The sequence below is a fragment of the Magnolia sinica genome, chromosome 10 (assembly GCF_029962835.1).
Source record: "Magnolia sinica isolate HGM2019 chromosome 10, MsV1, whole genome shotgun sequence".
In the NCBI taxonomy this organism is placed as follows: domain Eukaryota; kingdom Viridiplantae; phylum Streptophyta; class Magnoliopsida; order Magnoliales; family Magnoliaceae; genus Magnolia; species Magnolia sinica.
The window spans coordinates 5,204,024-5,221,919 of NC_080582.1; the positions used below are offsets into that span (position 1 = coordinate 5,204,024).

The 17,896-nt window shown below is 39.3% G+C and overlaps 1 non-coding gene across 1 annotated transcript; it reads left to right on the plus strand.

Annotated features, from left to right (window-relative positions):
• The first annotated feature begins 2,219 nt into the window (after positions 1 to 2,219).
• LOC131217812 (small nucleolar RNA R71) lies at positions 2,220 to 2,326 on the plus strand. Its single transcript, XR_009157402.1, has one exon. It is a non-coding gene; the product is annotated as a small nucleolar RNA R71 (small nucleolar RNA).
• The last annotated feature ends 15,570 nt before the right edge of the window (positions 2,327 to 17,896 follow it).

The following is a 17,896-nucleotide window of genomic DNA, read 5'->3' on the forward strand; positions in this document are numbered from 1 at the left end:
TAGTTGGCACGAGTTCATTATTAGCATTGGCTACGATAGTGATTCCGGACTTCTTAGGGACCACTTGAGTTGGACTCACCCATTAACTATCAGATATAGGGTATATGATACCCACGTCCAATAGTTTCCGAACCTCGGCCTTAACCACTTCCTTCATGTTTGGATTTAGTCTACGTTGTGATTGCCGAGCGGTTTTTGCATTATCCTCAAGATATATGCGGTGAGTACAAATCGAGGGATCGATTCCCTTGAGGTCCGCTATTGTCCATCCCAGGGCTCCTTTATGCTCAATGAGAGTAGATATGAGCATACTCTCCTGTTCTTTCTCCAGGTGGGTAGAGATCACCACCGGGTATGTCTTATCTTGACCTAAATAGGCATATTTCAAATCAGAGGGTAAAGGTTTTAGGTCAAGCTTCGGCGGCTTGAGATTAGACGGTAAAGGCATTACATCGGTTTGTGGCAATTCTTCAAATTGTGGCCTCAACCGGTTAACTTCAAGTACCGGTGCAGTATCAAGTAAGGCACATGTTTCCCTAATCATGTCATCATCAAAATCATGGGAGTAGGCCAGGCACGTCTCTGGAGAGTTAGAGGATAAGGTTAGAGGTGTCGTATCTTCCACTAAAGAGTCAATCATGTTAATGTCGTGGAAATCGTCATCCTCCTCTAAGTTTTTACTGTTATTGAAAAAGATGTTTGACTCCAATGTCATATTCCCAAAAGACATAGTCATGACACCATTCTTGCAATTGATAATTGCATTTGAAGTAGCAAGGAATGGGCGGCCAAGAATGACGGGGATCTGAGTGCTTATGTTATTGATGGGTTCGGTGTCCAGGATGATAAAATCTGCAGGGTAGTAAAATCTATCAACTTGGACCAACACATCCTCAATTATCCCTCTTGGTACACGAATTGAGTGATCAGCAAGTTGTAGTGTGGTTAGGGTGGGTTTTAATTCACCCAAACCTAACTGTTTGTATACCGCGTAGGGAATCAGATTGACGCTCGCTCCTAAGTCAAGAAGTGCATGATCAATTCGATGGTCCCCGATTACACATGATATGGTTGGGCTACCGGGATCCTTGAATTTCTGTGGCACGTCTTGCTTTAGGATGACACTCACTTTCTCGGTCAAGAAGATCTTCTTTTGAATACTCTGCCATCGTTTGGTCGTGCATAAGTCTTTCAGGAATTTGGCATATGAAGGTATCTGTTTCACGACATCAAGTTGAGGAATGTTGACTTTCACTTGTTTCAACACCTCTAGGATATCCTGAGAGTTAGAGAGAGATTTTGGTGAAACCAACCGTTGGAAAAATGGAGCAACTGACTTTTCTAAAAGTTCCGATTCTAATTTTTGTGGGGCCTCACTAGATCCATTATTGTTGTCTTCTTCTGGTTCTTGAGGCTTTTCGGGCATAACCGGAAGGGTTTTATCAATGATCTTCCCACTCCTAAGAGTGGTGATGGATTTAGCGTGCCCCATTTGATTTGAAGAGCTAGTATCACTTATCTCGTATTGCGGTTTAGGATTGGGGAGCGGTTGTACAGGAAGCATCCCCTTTTCTATAACCTTCATACGTGAATCCATCTTTTGCATAAAGTCTCGCATTACATGGGTCAGCTCTTGCATGGAATTTTGAACCGGTTCTTCTTGCGGTTTCCCTTGATTTGGATTTTGATTGAAGAAACCTTGAGGGGTAGTCGTTTGTCCATTTCTCCAACTAAAGTTTGGATGATTTTTCCAACCAGGATTGTACGTATTGGAGTTAGGTCCAGTAAAAGGTCTTTGATAGTTGTTTACGGCATTGGCTTGTTCATTCAACACTCCTCGAAAGGCGGGTATTGTAGGACAATTTTCAGTTGTATGAATGTTACAATCACAGATGCCACAAACAATTTCATTAACCTTATCCTTCTTTCCTTCCATGGCCTCAACTTTCCTTATGAGCGTAGTCACTTTACACTTGAGATCATCCTCTTCTTTCAAGAGATATAATCCACCTTTCTCCTTTAATTGAGTCGGCCTAGACGTGGTGTTCGACTTTGGATAATAGTCCCATGATTGTGTTTTTTCAGCAAGGCTATCGAGGTAATCCCATACCTCATCAACATTTTTATTAATGAATTCTCCATTATACATTGTCTCGACCATTTGGCGCATGGAAGATGTCAGTCCATCATAGAAAAAATTTGTAATGCGCCACGTTTCAAATCCGTGTTGTGGGCATGAACTGACCAAATCTTTGAACCTTTCCCAACATTGGAAGAATATTTCATCTTCCTTTTGGGCAAAGTTCATGATTGCTTTTCTAAGGGTAATCGTTTTATGATGTGGGAAGAATTTTTTTATGAATTCCCTCTGCATGTCGTTCCATATGCTAATGGATCTAGGATGCAGTGAATGTAACTACGTCTTAGCTTTCTCTTTTAAGGAAAAAGGAAGGAGTTTCAGCCTGATTGTATCCTCAGATACATTAGGAAAATATAATGTGGCTATAATCTCATCGAACTCTTTCAAATGTAAATATGGACTTTCTGATTCAAGTCCATGGAATTTGGGAAGGAGTTGGATAACTCCTGGCTTGATGTCTATTTGTCCTATGTTTTCAGGAAAAATCATGCATGAGGGCGTACTCACTCCCGTCGGTTGTAGATAATCTCGTAAAGTACGAGGCGGGGGTGTCTGATGCACCTCATTCTCATCTTGGGTATCTTCCACCCTGGGTGGAAGTAGAGGAGGTTGGTCTTCAGCCATAACTTCAATTAACTCAGGGGATTTCGAGTGGTATCTAGTCCTGCGATGGATAGTCAACTCCTCAACCAATCCTCCTTCAGTCAAGAGACGTCGAGTGTTGTCACAGGCCCACTTGGGCATGAACACTCGCAGCCCTTAATCAAATTTGAAACCTAATCCTAAGAAAGGAAAAGAAAATCTAGAAAATAAGGGAGATGGAAAGAAATTACCAAATTGAAGTCCCTAAGTTTAAGACCTGCAAAAGAAAACAAACAAGTCAGTTTCTAAAGAGAATGTCTAGAATTAGAAAATCCTTAAAAAGAAAGATAGAAGTAAATTAGTTTCTAAAAGAAGAAAGTCCTAAACTAGAAAGTAAATTACTAATTGAAAAATAGAAAGTAGAGAGAGAACTTACCGAATTAGAAATTTCTATCTTAAAGGCCTACAAAATAGGAAAGTTAGTTTTTAAACAAAAAGTCTACGAGTAGAAAATTTCTAAAAATAAAATAAGAAACAAAGTTAGAGTCTAAAAGAGTTTAGAATTAGAAACTTGCTAAAAAAAGAATCCTAATCTAGAAATAGCAAGGAGGAAATTAAGAAAGAATTTACCAACCTACAAAACAAAAGAGTTGGGTTAGTTTCCAAAAAGGGAAAACTAACAAAAAAAAATAGAAAATAGAAAATTCTATAATTAAAAGAGAACTAGAATTACAAAACTTCTAAAACTCAAAACCTAATTCTAAAAATAGAAAGAGTAGAGGTTTGGAAAAGAATTACCAAATTAGAAGTTAATGTCAAGGTCCTACAAAACAGGAAATAGATTAGTTTCTAGAAATCAGAAAAACTAAACCTAAAGTGAGAAAAATCCTAATCTTAAACTAAACTAGTTGATTTCAGAAAACGTAGCCGTCAGTCCCCGGCAACGGCGCCAAAAACTTGTTCACTCCCCAAGTATAGGGTTGTGATGTAGTAATAAACTCGGTAAGACCGAGGTCGAATCCAAAGGGACTGATACCTGTACGTTATCTGAAACTAAGTAGAACTAGAACTGGACTAAGATGTAATCTAAATCAAATAGAATTTAAGGAATAATTGTGGAATAATTATCAAAAACTTAAACAATTTAGAAGAAGGAAACTAGGGATTCAGAGGATCCACTTGTAGAGATCAGGGAGATCTTATGCCTGCATCAAGAATCATGGAAATCGAACTGAACGTCCTCAATCAGATAATTATGAAGGTTAGGAAGGGTACCGACATCCAACCATGCCCAGGAGACGATAGCGAACAACAGGGCTTCCTGACGTCATAATCAAAATAAGGAAAAGAAATACTCAAAGCCATTGCAAACCCATTGTAATTTCAGTCACAACAGGCCATTAAAAACTAAAAATATTCCCATAATAAAATTAAATCAAAAACCACTTCAATCTAAACAAAAGGCACAAGCAGCATCTCTCCCATCAGACTACAAGCTTCACCTCTTAGCCCTAGCTAAGAGGGTTAGCCTAGAAAAGACATGATTAGGCTATTCTCTTAAAAATAATAACAAAATAAAAACATTAAAAAAAAAAACTTCTAAAAAGACACTTCTCTGTTTCTCTTCCTCTCTCCCTGACGTCCAGCCCAAGCTCCTCGAATCCCAACCGATTCCCTCCTTCCCTTCTCTCTTCCTTTCTTATAGGCAGCCCAAGCGTCCGTCCGTATCGGTGAGCGAAAGGGAGACTCCTTGCTGCCGTAGGCGGTCAGGAACCTCCGCAGATAAGTCGGCGCAGAAGTCTCTTTACGCAGCAAAAACGGATCCTCCCAACGCCCATGCTCCTGTGATCCTGTTCGAACGAATAACATCCCTTGGGACGTTTTCGAGTGGCCTACACGATGGACGGTCCAGATCGGCCGTCCGATCATCACCATGGGCATATAATAGTCCCAAAACTGGTCAGCAACGGGCGCGGAAACAGGGCCTGCGTACGCCGGTGACGCTGTGACGATGGTGGGGTCCATGATCGGCTTCAAAAGATAGATCCATTCAGTCCATTCAATTTACAAGAAAAAATCGTTCAAAGATGGATGCTTTTGGATCGAGTTAGGTGTGGCCCATTGAATTGTAACCCAACCGTCCATCCTACGTTTAAACGGTTGAGATCTGACATCTGCTGTAATTTGAAATTACGCCACCTAGGCCTGAGTGAGAGGGGATGCGTGGGTCTCATAGACGGTCCGAATCTGACCGTTGATGCACGGTGGTGGCCCACTAAGATCCGTCCGCAAGTCCCTGTGCGGCGGAAAATCCGGATTTCTCAATCCGGATTGTTTTGAACGGGTTAGCGCCTGTTGACCACTCGACCTTGCTTTGGTGGTTTGCTGGTGCACGAGCGTGGGGTACACGCACTGCGAGTGGGGTCCACCTTGATGTTTTCTAGGGAATCCAAACCGTCCATTCAGTTTCCTATCTAATTTAAGGAGCTGAAACCAAAATTGAAGTATATCCAAATCTCAAGTGGGCCTCAAATTCGAGATTCATCGGCTAATCTGTCCATTGGGACACTTCCACGGGAATTCAATGACTGAAATTCGGTATGTACGGTTAATTTATTGTCCTCAGGCCAAATATAAAGTTTCGAGCTAAACAGATGGTGGGAACCCCGTGATCTTGCATTCTTTACCAATTTCGGGCCTCTTTAACGTGAATGGCTTGATTTTCTCGAATCCCTGGCATGTAAATTCTTCAGTCTTAGTTCTCTGGAGTGTGTCCCTTGCTTTGGTGACTTCGGAGTGTCAAATCCACGCTTTTGATACTATTTTTCAATCCACGCTCCTAAAGTCACCATGTGACACAAACACAAGTAAATCGGGCTGTTAAACAATATCATGTTCGTAAATCCAAGCGATAACTAGGTCCGATATGCAATATTTGACCATTAACATCCATAAGGGTCTTTTGAGAGAGAGCATGAGCTCATGTACCATACCAATATTATTAACGCCAAAAAAAGATGAAAGCCGGCGCATGTGTGTCGATAGCCTGAAAATCAACAAAATTATCATCAAATATCGGTTTAGAATACCACGGTTGGACGACATGCTCGATATGTTAGAAGGGGCCAAGGTGTTCTTTAAACTAGATCTAAGGAGCAGGTACCATCAGATTCGTATTCGACCCGGTGATGAGTGGAAAACGATATTCAAGACCAAGGAAGGGTTGTATGAGTGGCTGGTCATGCCCTTCGGCTTATCGAACACACCAGTACAAGAAAAGCTACTTTTACCGACAAAATTTTGCGTCGCTAAAAGGCTTTTTTTCATAGACAAAAACTTTTACTGACGAAAATTTTCATCGGTAATTTCGTTGCTAAAAGACTGAGGGGATAAACTTTTACCAACGAAAAAAAAATTTCGTCGGGAAAGATAAGACTTTTGCTGACGAATTTTTTCGTCGATAAAACCTTTTAGCAACGCTTTTTTTCGTAGGCAAAAATATTGACAAAACTTTATACCTACAATTATTTTCGTAGCTAAAAATATTTACAAAACTTTTTACCTATGAGTTATTTCGTAGGTAACAATTATTACAAAACTTTTACTTATGAAACTTTTACCTACGAATATTTTCGTAGGTAAAAAGTATTACAAAACTTTTAGCTACGAATATTTTCGCAGGTAATAAGTATTACTAATCTTCTACCTACTGATATAAAATATTTACAAAACATATGCCTATGAATATTAATATAGCTAAAAACTTTTTCCTACGAATTGTTTCGTAGGTAAAATAAAAATTTACAAAACTTTTAACTACGGATATTGTCGTAGTTAAAAATATGTACACAACTTACAACTACGAACTTTTACCTACGAATATTTTCGTAGGTGAAAACGTGTAAAATTTCTTCCTCTGGGTCTCTTTTTTTTAATTTTTTTTCCAATATTCCAGTGTAAAATTCCTGAGATACACCTGTTACAATATATTTCATCATATTCTTCCTGATATACATCTGTTATGTAATATATTTTATCATATTCACATTCATTCACGCTAATAGGCTCAATTTGTAGGAACTGAGATATTACATAACATACTCAGGTTGCAGATCATACAATTCATCTGTTCCCGACACTAGCTAACAAGTAATGAGACTTCATGACCTACCTGTACCAGCTGCGCCCATGCTTGGTTTATTTCCACGTCCCCTACCACCGCCAAAACCATCACCGCCTCGGCCGCCTCAACGTCGGCCTCCAAATCGGCCACCACTATCTCTGCCACCTCTACCACCGCCGCTCCTGTCACCACCTTCAAGGTTGTCACTTCTTAGCTCAAGGCGTAGTCCCCAAGTTCCGAACCGTTAAGTTCCAAGGCCTTGGAGAAACTATCCCCATCTATGAAATCTAAGTAAGCTGACCTGCAAACAAAGGTGAGGCAAAAGTCACCTAACAAGCAACAACCAAACAGATATGGAAAATCCCCAAATTATTTGCTCAAAAAAAAAAAAAAAGATTAAAAGAATATGAGCAGGTATGTTAGAAGTGGCAATATTGAAAGAAATGGCATCTTCCCATTCAACACGGCAGTAGTATACATGGGGCCAATCAGCACATTTCTTGGGTTGGCTTCCACTGAGCACACAACTACACTTAGCATACATCTATACACATTGGCAAAACAAACCGCAAGAGCCTTTTTTTTGAAAGGTGTAATAAAATACAATAGCTTTTCTCAAAAGATGTCAGAACAAAATCACGAGCATACCTACGCACATTTGACATTTAGCAAAACAATTAGCTTCTTCACAAGACCTCTTGTCACAAATAGCTTGGTCTAATTAAAATACCATCATCCTGAATAGCTTGGTCTAATTAGAATACGATGCAACATGTATGTATCTTGGAGCTGAGCAAGCTACAAACATTGACTGTTGAATAGTTTGAAAAAGAAAAAAAAATATATATGAAAACCATCATCCTAAATAAAACCATAGTGAAGGTAAAGGACATTCTGTTAGCAATATAAAGATGGAAATGGGCATGGAGCTTCAAAACATTCTGTTGATTCTCCCTTGCTAATGGAAAATCAGTAACCTGCATGCCAGAAAAACATGAAAGAACACCACCAAGAAATCCCTTTTAGATAGAAGAAGAAAACACACGCACGCATGCAACTAGCTCAGGCAAGTAGTTAGTATATGACAGACCATTCCTTCCATCTACAACATAAGTTGGCCACCCCATTGTTGCTTCAGCTTAGTTAAAAGGCTTTGTTCATGGTCAACATTCATGCTCCTGTCAAACAACAAAAGATAATCTAGAAACCTTCCTTGACTAAGGAAATCATTTACTATAATCTAAATCATTGAAAAGTCTTTCAGGAGGGACAACCTTTTGCATTTTGACAGTTAAAAAGTTCAAACGTTCAAATTTCACAATTCTCCACTGATTATTTAGTAATTCATATGCCTGAAACAGATTTAGCAAACCATATTATCTTTGATTTTTTACCTTCATTACAGTTTCTTCCTTCCGCATATCAAATCCCTTGAAGAAAGACCTTGAAGAAGTACCTAATACATACATTAAAAAAAAAAAAAATTTAAAAATCAATGTACAAATAAGCCCAATTCAAATTAATGAAAGCCAAAATAAAAATAAAAAGTCAACGAACTGTCAACCCGAAACATATTCAAACAACCTTGGGTCAACTTTGATGGGAGTAAGGCCCAACCTATTGGCTAGGACTTCATCTTGGACCACGATGTGTTGTCTACACCAACCATTCAATGCAACAAAAAACAACTGAGCCAACCATCTCAAAAGATGGTTATAAACAAAAAGGAAAAGTCATGTGCTATACAACTGCTTTTCTCTGTAAACATCAGCAGGTTCGTTCCCAAGTACATGCTATACAACTGCTTTTCTCTGCACATATTGAATACAATTAGTAAGATTTACACTTTAAAAAATGACAATGAGAACCTAATTACCCTATCATTCAACTCGACTTGGCAAGATTTTGAGCTGCGTCTCTTCAAAACTCGTTGGAGATTAACTCTTTAAAAAAACTTGCTGGAGATCCTGTCTTGATCCGGACTCAACAAGACTAGAAACATGAAAAGAGTTTTCGCAGGAATCCAGTTCTAAGTTAAATCTTCAATTACACTACATCAATTAAGTTTACTAACAAGTAAACAAGCACTTCACCTTTACTATGTGTGCTTTCCAACAAAGCAAAATGGGACGAGATGTCAATTGACCTTTCAACCAATCATGAAAAACAATTTCCCTGGATCCTTTCATAACCACACCTTGTCTTGGGAAAAACTTGAATCATGGATGAAAGGTTCACATTCTTATATGAATGACATGGATAATTTATAAAAACCAAGATCACTGAAACATATATACTCTTAACTAAAATGAGATGAACTAATTTTAATTTACATTGCAGGTGGATTGTTAATGACAACAATGATGGATATGCATGGCAACATCACATTTGCTGATTGAAATGGAACAATTCAGTCAAACCCATTTCTTAAAAATGTTTCATAAGAGAAGTCCAACATTTGGAAAAACCAATTTCCTTAGCATTAGGAAGAAAGGGGATCCGTAAAACCAGATCAGGCAAGTTGGTAGTAAGATAGAAAAGCTCGATCACATTTGCTGATCTCACTTAGCACCTAAGGTTGGGAACTGACCTGGATCTTCAATGGAAGAAAACTAATTCTTCTGTCTCAGAAATTGCACAGAACTGTATAATCATGAAGAACATAAAAACATCCTATACTCAGGATGCATCTTTATATTGCTAACAGAATGTCAACATGTAATTCTCAGGATGCATAGATGGACTTTGTCAACATGTACCATGAGGACCCTTAAGAAACTGCCATCACTAATTATGCACAAACCACAATGAGGCTGTGTTTTGATGTACTCCAAATCACTGGTTATTCATATATTTTGGCAACAAGAACAACCATCAACTCGCCAAGCATTTCAGATGGAGTAAGAAACCAGAATCACATTATATGGGATATGGTGTCTCTGCCTTCTCTGCGCAAAATAATATCCAAAGTGTTTCATCCTACCCCAAACAGAAAGGTATTAATATTGCAGAAAAGCATCCCATCCCACCTTTCTAAGAATATCCAAAATCCAAGTACGGTTATACCCAATTGCGAAGTTTAGGAACAACCAAAAATGTTGGCTTCTCATTCTTATATCACTATTCTTTCCAACAAATTGTATAAAGTTGTAACAAACACCCCAAGTACATAAAGTGCTTATTATAACATACACCCCAAGCACCCATTTCCCAATAACTGGCATTGATACAGCAGAAGCTACAATCATTCCCACATTCAGATTTTTTTTTTCCTTTTTCTTTTTTGCCTTTAATACCCTCTAGGCAGTTTAATTTTAGGCAGATGTGCAATTTCTGAGTGCCAGTGTATCATCCATCACACCCTGTCAAAGTATCAAATCATATACAGTAGCATGGGGCCCACATAAACTTGCCCCTGATTTTATTTGTCCTGAAAGTTGCGGTTGCTGATTTACTTTCTAAATCTGTTTTCAAGAATCCACCACTTGTGCAATTATTCATAGTAAAGTAATTCATCAACAAAATAGAAATACATAAATGCAAAAACTGTGATGATGCACTCATTCCATCCAAATGGGGCAAGTGATAATCCACACTATAAATCCAATGAATCTCAGTGTGGATGGAAGATGCCCTCTGATAGGGAGGTTCTTGATCTTTCGTTCAATGTCCCTGGAGTAAACGGTTAAGGAAAAAAAATACAGCAATAGTCTATAAAAATGCCAAAGAGTGGATGGTTAGGAACTTCCCCTTGGTTCAGGTTCCAATAAAATGAGAACATGTGAGATTGTTGACAAATTACAAATGCAAATCAGATTTTATCGTAGATATGAAATCACCATTTTCTGTTCCCCTTTTATTCTTCCAGGTGTGGGGATTGATTGGAGATCGACTGAAGCACCTAGAGAGATGAGGAATTGACCATCAAATATGGTACTTCTTGCTTCTAATTTTATTTCAACCCTTGGGCTACTTTAGTACACAAGCTGCATCCATGTTATACTAGTGCCTTATCCATGCCATATCTAGTGAAAATAGAACCTGAATTTCGAAATCCATTCAGGCACTTGTATTGAGCTTTTACAATACAAGCAATGAGAATATTAGGAAGCTAATAAGCATGTAAGTAATGAGCGTACATAGAATGGAAAACTAAACCAACGGCTACACTATGTTCACAAAACACTAGCTTTAGGGCCTGTTTGGATGCCTGTAAGTTCTTTTAAGTTGTAAGTGACTTACCTGTAAGTGACTTACAGGTGAAAGTTACTTACAGGTAACCTGTTTGGATGTAAGTTGTAAGTCACTTACAGGTAAGTTACTTTTTCTGTTTGGATAACCTGTAAGTTACTTACAGGTAGAAAGCTGTATATTCACATCGAGCATAGCTTAGATTAGGGAATCATTCTAAAATGTTATAATCATATAAAAAAACTTGGGATCAAATATGTTATTTTGTTAAGCCCATCAAGATGAATATTTGAGATAATTATTAAGCTAAACCAATCATCAAGTGGGCTATAAAAGTGGGCCCACGAATTCAAAAAATCTATAATATGGAGTAATAACTCAATTTAAGCATTGAGAATAAACTTAAAAACATTAATAGAAAATCTAATAATTAAATTACTTGCATTCCAACTGTGCAATCTGATGTAATTTCCAAGGGCCAGCGCATCATCAATCCCACTCTATCATCAAAGTTTTTCTCATTCTCTAATGAGGAGTTTGATGCTCAAGATCTAAGAGATTCACCAACACTGATGTAGATCGTTAAATTACTTGCATTCTAACTGTGCAATCTAAGAGATTCACCAACACTGCGAGTACATCACAGGATCAGCAACCACAGGCCACAGTGAGACCCACCAGATAAACGATCTACAGGATCACCAACCACAGGCCACAGTCCCTGACGGTTTCATGGGATGCTGCATCACATAGTCCGTTCGGATTAGAGGCCCATGACACGTGTGAAAAAATACGTAGGTGCATATAAGTGACTGTTTGGATGCCAGCGTGCCTTATAGAGTAACGTCAAACCACTTCCGTTTTCAAAGGAGAAAAAAAGGGTAGATGAAACCCTACCGTTTCAGGAGGAGAAGAGACGGAAGGCAGTAACTGCAGCGAGAGATTACAGAGACGGAGAGAGATTTGGTGGGTTGGTGCGTTTCTCCCTCTTCCCCTCTTTTTAAAAATCTGACCGTTGAGCCTGTAAGTGACTTACAGGGAAGTGACTTCCCACCCCCATCCCTCTGCAGTTTTTTGGTAGATTTGCCTGTAAGTGACTTACAGGTTGTAAGTTACTTACAGGTGATTTTTCTCCCCCAAACGCCACCTGTAAGTGACTTCCCTGTAAGTCACTTCCCACTTACCCAACTTACAGGCATCCAAACAGGCCCTTAAAAAAACCTCCACTTTAACATATAGAGTTCTATTAAAACATGAAAATGACAGCTTTAAAAGAAGACTCCGAAAGAGTACCTGAATGACAGCAACACCACCAAAGAGTTTTGCTATTCTTTCGTTAAGCTTCTCTTTCATAATCCTGTTCAGCATCCTGCAAAAACCCAAAATATATATGCCACTAAGGATGCCATTTGAGGTAGTATTCGTCTTGCATTATTACCAGCTACTCCATTGCCTACATGTTTGATAATACCCTGTGTGTATCTCCGTCGCACTCCTAAAGCACAATAATCCAAATGATTCAAGTCTACAAAGAGTAGATTATGCATTTTTACAGAAACAAAGAAGTAATTGAGCATGAACCTGTATAATGTCAGCTGGAACATAAGTTTCTATCCGTATAATCACAAGACAGTTTAACAGGCCAACATGTATGCCATCATAGTACTAATTTCACTTAAGACATAGGTTTCCCACACCGCTCCCAAATCCATATCTAAACATGTCAAATGCAATTCTTCTCATGCATAGAAGAATAAATGTCAGAATGAAGCATATACCTTTTTTTTCTTGAAGTGCTTGCAATGGCGCGGTCCTCTGAGGCTTTCTGAGGTGATGAATCTAATAGAGGGAGAGGGAGCACGACACAGGGAGAGGGAGATGGAGCAAGAAACGGAGAGAGATGGAGCACGAGATTAGGGAACAGAGATTGAGAGAGAGAGAGAGAGAGAGAGAGAGAGAGAGAGAGAGAGAGAGATTGGGGAACGAATAGAGAGAGCGAGGAAGATGAGAGGGCTGGAGCAAGATTGGGAGAGAGATAGGGTTAGGGAACGGAGCGCGCGCGCGCGCGCGAGAGAGAGAGAGAGAGAGAGAGAGAGAGATTCAGAGATTAGGGGTTTTTTTGGGCGGGCCTCTTTTTGAGAGCGCGCCCAAATTTCGGAGTTTTTTTTGGTATGGCTCTGTGGGCCCCACCATGATGCGTGTCAAACATCTACCCCATCAGTCAGATGCATCATCCCATGGTGGGCCCAGAGATTAAAAATCAAATCAATTTATGACTTGTGTGGGCCACACCACATACAGAAGTTGAGAGGGGTTACCCTCCATTAAAACATTCATAATTATTTTTTGGGCCCACAAAGATGTGGTCCACAAATCCAGCCCATCCATTATGTGTGTGCCACTTGGATGAGGGGTCATACTAAGTTTCAGACGCATCCAAATTTCAGGTGGGGCCCACCAAGTGCTTTTATATGTTTTAGGCGTGTCTTCACATGATTTTAGATGGTATGGCCCACCGGAGTTCCGTATACGGTTGATTTTTGGGATATCCCATAATTTAAAGGGGACCCATCAAATGCATGGTGTTGATGTTTGACACACGTCATGGTGGGGCCCACATAGCTTGACCTCATGGGGAGGGCATGGATTAAACACATACATCATGGTGGGGCCCCACCAGAATAAATGAAATTAAGATTTAAAAATGATACTAAATAAAATTATTTAATTGGAATTTAAAAATGAAATTAAGACTAATAATATCAAATATTCTTAGGAATTTGGAGGATCTTGTAAGGTCTAGACATATCACATAGCAATATAAATCTCAGGTGGACCACACCATTAAAAACTTCCTAGGGTCCAATGTAAGGTTTATTTGCCACCATTAATGAATGGATGAAGCTGGTTTTTGTCTTTTCCCATCATCTGAGCCTATATGACCTAATTAACAGATTGGATGTCAAATAAAAAGTATGGTGGGCCTTAGGAGGGTTTTAATGGTGGATACCAATCACTATTGTTTTCATGTAGTGTGGTCCACCTGAGATTTATATCCCTCTCATTTTTGGTATCAGGCCCTAATATGATATGTAAAAATGGATGGACGGCATGGATGAAACACGTACATCATGGTGGGACCCACGGAGCACCAACCACTTGCCACGGGGCTGGTGTCAGGGGGAGTAGCCAATCCGTTTCCCTCTTGGACACCCTACAGTGACGTCACCAAGTTTAAAACCCTCCTCATTTATTCCCTTTTTTTTGTAGTGTGGTTCATTTAATTAATCTTTGGATATGAATCATTTTTCAGATAATTCTCTAAAATGATCTCAAAAAATGGATGAACAATGTGGGTTGATCCTGAATTTTCGGTAAATCCAAAACTCAAGTGGACCATGCCACACAAAACAGTGTGGAATAATGATTTCCACCGTTGATACCTTCCTTGGGCCCATAGTAATGTTTATTTGACATCCAACAAATTCATAATATCAAAAACATATGAATGAAGAGATAACACAAAAATATATGAATTATTGTGGGCCAACTATGATGACAGTGTAAAATCCACTCCGTCCATCATTTTCTCTAAATCATGATACAATGAGATCTAAAAAAAATTAGATAGATCCATTGTTAGAGAAATGGAGAGAAGATACCACCATTTGTACCAAAGTAGCCCATGGATGCAAGATCTAAGTTGTACATCAGGTGAGTCCCACCGCGGACGTCTCTGATTCCGGCCTACTACTCAAGTGGATCACATATTTGTCTTCCCCGACTTTCAAACAGCTGCCCCAAACATGTTAGCTATATAACCTTGCATCACCCATATGCCCATAGTTACTTGAATCGCAGTTTTTTATTTTTTCTTTTTTGTTGGAAGGTATAATCTCAACAAATGATTCAAGAAGACTTCAACGGCCTTGAAGCAGAGATTAGAAAGTCAGATCTTCCAGTTTTGGCTAGGTGAGTTTGTGGAAGGCTTAAGATTGGAGGTTTCAGGCTTCCAAATAACTAACCAGACAGAATGTTTCTCACTTGTACATTTGACTTTTCACACCAATCTGGCCATCCTTGGTAGCAATTACAGTTGGTTGGGATGCTCCAATGGCTATGATTGCACCCTGCAGAACAGTCCATTGCAAATTTGGCTGTCAGACTCTCAACTGAAGAGGGGATAGTGTATTTAATTTAAAAAAACTAAAACATAGAATCCATGGCATAGAATTGCATGCGTTCCCTGCACTTGTTAAAATTAAATGACACTAGCAGTGCCACCGGTCCTTGGGCCAAGACATGATCCTAACTGCTTGTTGAGTGGACTGTTACTGAATTAGTTTAGTGGGTGTTTACAAAAAATTATGCTGATTAATGAAGAAATTTCATGATGCAACCAAATACACCATTACCCAAAAACAAACACCAATTGGATTATCCTAATTATCCATATTATGGGCTGAAAAATGGATATTTAAAAACAAAAATCACCAACACATATATAACAAATAAGAAGGAAATCAACTCTGATATGGTCAGGATTGTTTGATTAGAGTAGCTTTCGTAGCTATTCCACAATGAGACCCACCAAAATAAATGGTTGGAATTACAGGGCAAAATCATTTCCCATACACAATATAAGGATAAAAGAAAACATGAACTCTGTTGTAACCTCTCTCAACTTTTGTATGTGGTGTGGCCCACAATTATCACAAATTGACTTGATTTTTAATCCCTGGGCCCACCATGGAATGGTGCATCTGACTGATGGGGTAGAAGTTTGACATGCATCATGGTGGGGCCCACACTACTCTCTCCACTGTGGAGATTTCAAATAAACATTACGAGGGGGAGGGGCATTACGATAGTTTCAACGGTGGGAATCACTCTCCCTACTGTTTTCTGTGGTGGGGTCCACTACATCTTTTTATCTGCCTCATTATTTGGCTCATGCCCTAAAATAATATCTCAAACTGGATGGACAGTGTGGATACAACACATACATCATAGTGGGGCCCACACAACTTGGTGACGTCACTTCAGTAGCCAACACGCTACTCAACCTGTATAAGCCCTCCCGTGAGACTCTCTCTCTCTCTCTCTCTGTCTCGCGCCCTCTCCCTCCTCTCGCTCTCTAACTCTCTCCTCCACTCTCTCTGATCTCTCCATACGATCCTCTCTCTATCTCTCTCGCATCCTCTCCCTCCTCTCTGTCTCTCTGTCTCTCTGATCTCTCTTGCGGTCTGTTGCCGAACATTCTACCCACGCACGCCCTCTCTCTCTCTCTCTCTCTCTCTCTCTCTCTCTCTCTCTGAAGCTCGATTGAAGGTCATTCATGACAGTGAGGTATCTCTCTCTCTCTCTCTCAATCTCAATATCGATTTAGGGATTTGGGGATTGAAGTACTCAAGGATTTGGGGATTTAGGGCGTGTTTGGGCAGTGGGATTAGAAGGGATTAGGTGGGATGGAATTGCAATTGGTCCTGTGCCAATTCCACTCCGTGTTTGGCAGTGGGCCCCATGATTGGAAACCCCCTGGATTCGAAACCCCCGTGATTAGAATCCACGGTGCCAATTGACCCTAAGGGACTGTTTGGGAGCGTGGATTTGGAACCCCCTCGATTCGGATTGGGAGGTTTTCTTATCATGATCCGGTTGCAATCATATGGTTGCAATCCAAGTGGTGCCTCTTGCTGGTGGCTGTTCTTTGGCATGTGTGGGCACATGGATGTATTCTAGCAGACATTCATCTTTGGATTTTTGAAATCCAATCTCATGTATGATGAAATAAGGTCTGTTAGAGGTTTGCTAAGCCCATGTACAAGGCCTACCCTCTAATGGCATCACATGTGCCACCATGGCAGACAATACAATATCAAAGCCATCAATCAGGTTGGTCCAGCTGTCAAGATGTTCTGACCCAAAAAATCAGGCTGAAGGAGTAGAGCATACATACCATCCCTACAGAATTCCTTTTTTTTTTTCCAAGTTTTTTTCCATATTCCTTTCAGAATTCCTTTTTTTTTTTTGCAATATTCTGCTCTTTAACTGTAGGTCTGGGTGCATAGAGCTTTCAATTAATTGAATAGTTAGTGATCCCTGTTATCCTGTGGAAAATCATTGAGAATTGGATGTTGACAGCACTTTATAATTATAAGCTTGCCTTTAGGGATCTTGATATGTTTGCGTGCATAATGGAAAATACATTCATGTATTATTGAACATCTGTCCTTTGTATTATAAATTTAAGCATACATTTTTGTTGTTGGTGTTTATTGCAAATGATGTTATTATGTCATACTTTGTTTCTTTCTATACGTCTTGCAAGGTGAGTTTCAGATTGAAAACTCATACAAATAGCTTGGAGTATGTATCAATTTTTGTATGGACTTGTCTGAACGCTCAAACTTCTTTTCATTCCCTCATCAGCAATCCTGTTTCTCATCTATTTTGCAAACAACCACTTGCCTATTCCCACCCCAGTATCTGTTCCATCTCTCACTCGTGCGAAGTGAATGAATCGTTTTCGTAGAGATCTATTTTGTAGCTCTTATTGGAACTAGCCTTCTTTGTTGAATTGTACTGTTCTTAGATGGTGAAGCTTCAGTTTTTTCTTCTGTAGTAGTTTCATCATGCTATTACCTTTTTGCCTATAATAAACGAAGCTTTATTGTTCAATGTTTGTGATGCAGGTGGCATGGAATGATGAATTTCACCTAATAGATTTTAAAATTAATTTGTTGATTGTTACCTCTATTTCAAGATGGATTCTCAGCCAAAGGTTATTAAAGGTTTGATTCTCATAGAGGCTTGATTTTAAAGGCTTAATTAGAACTTTTATTCTAATTAACAGTTCT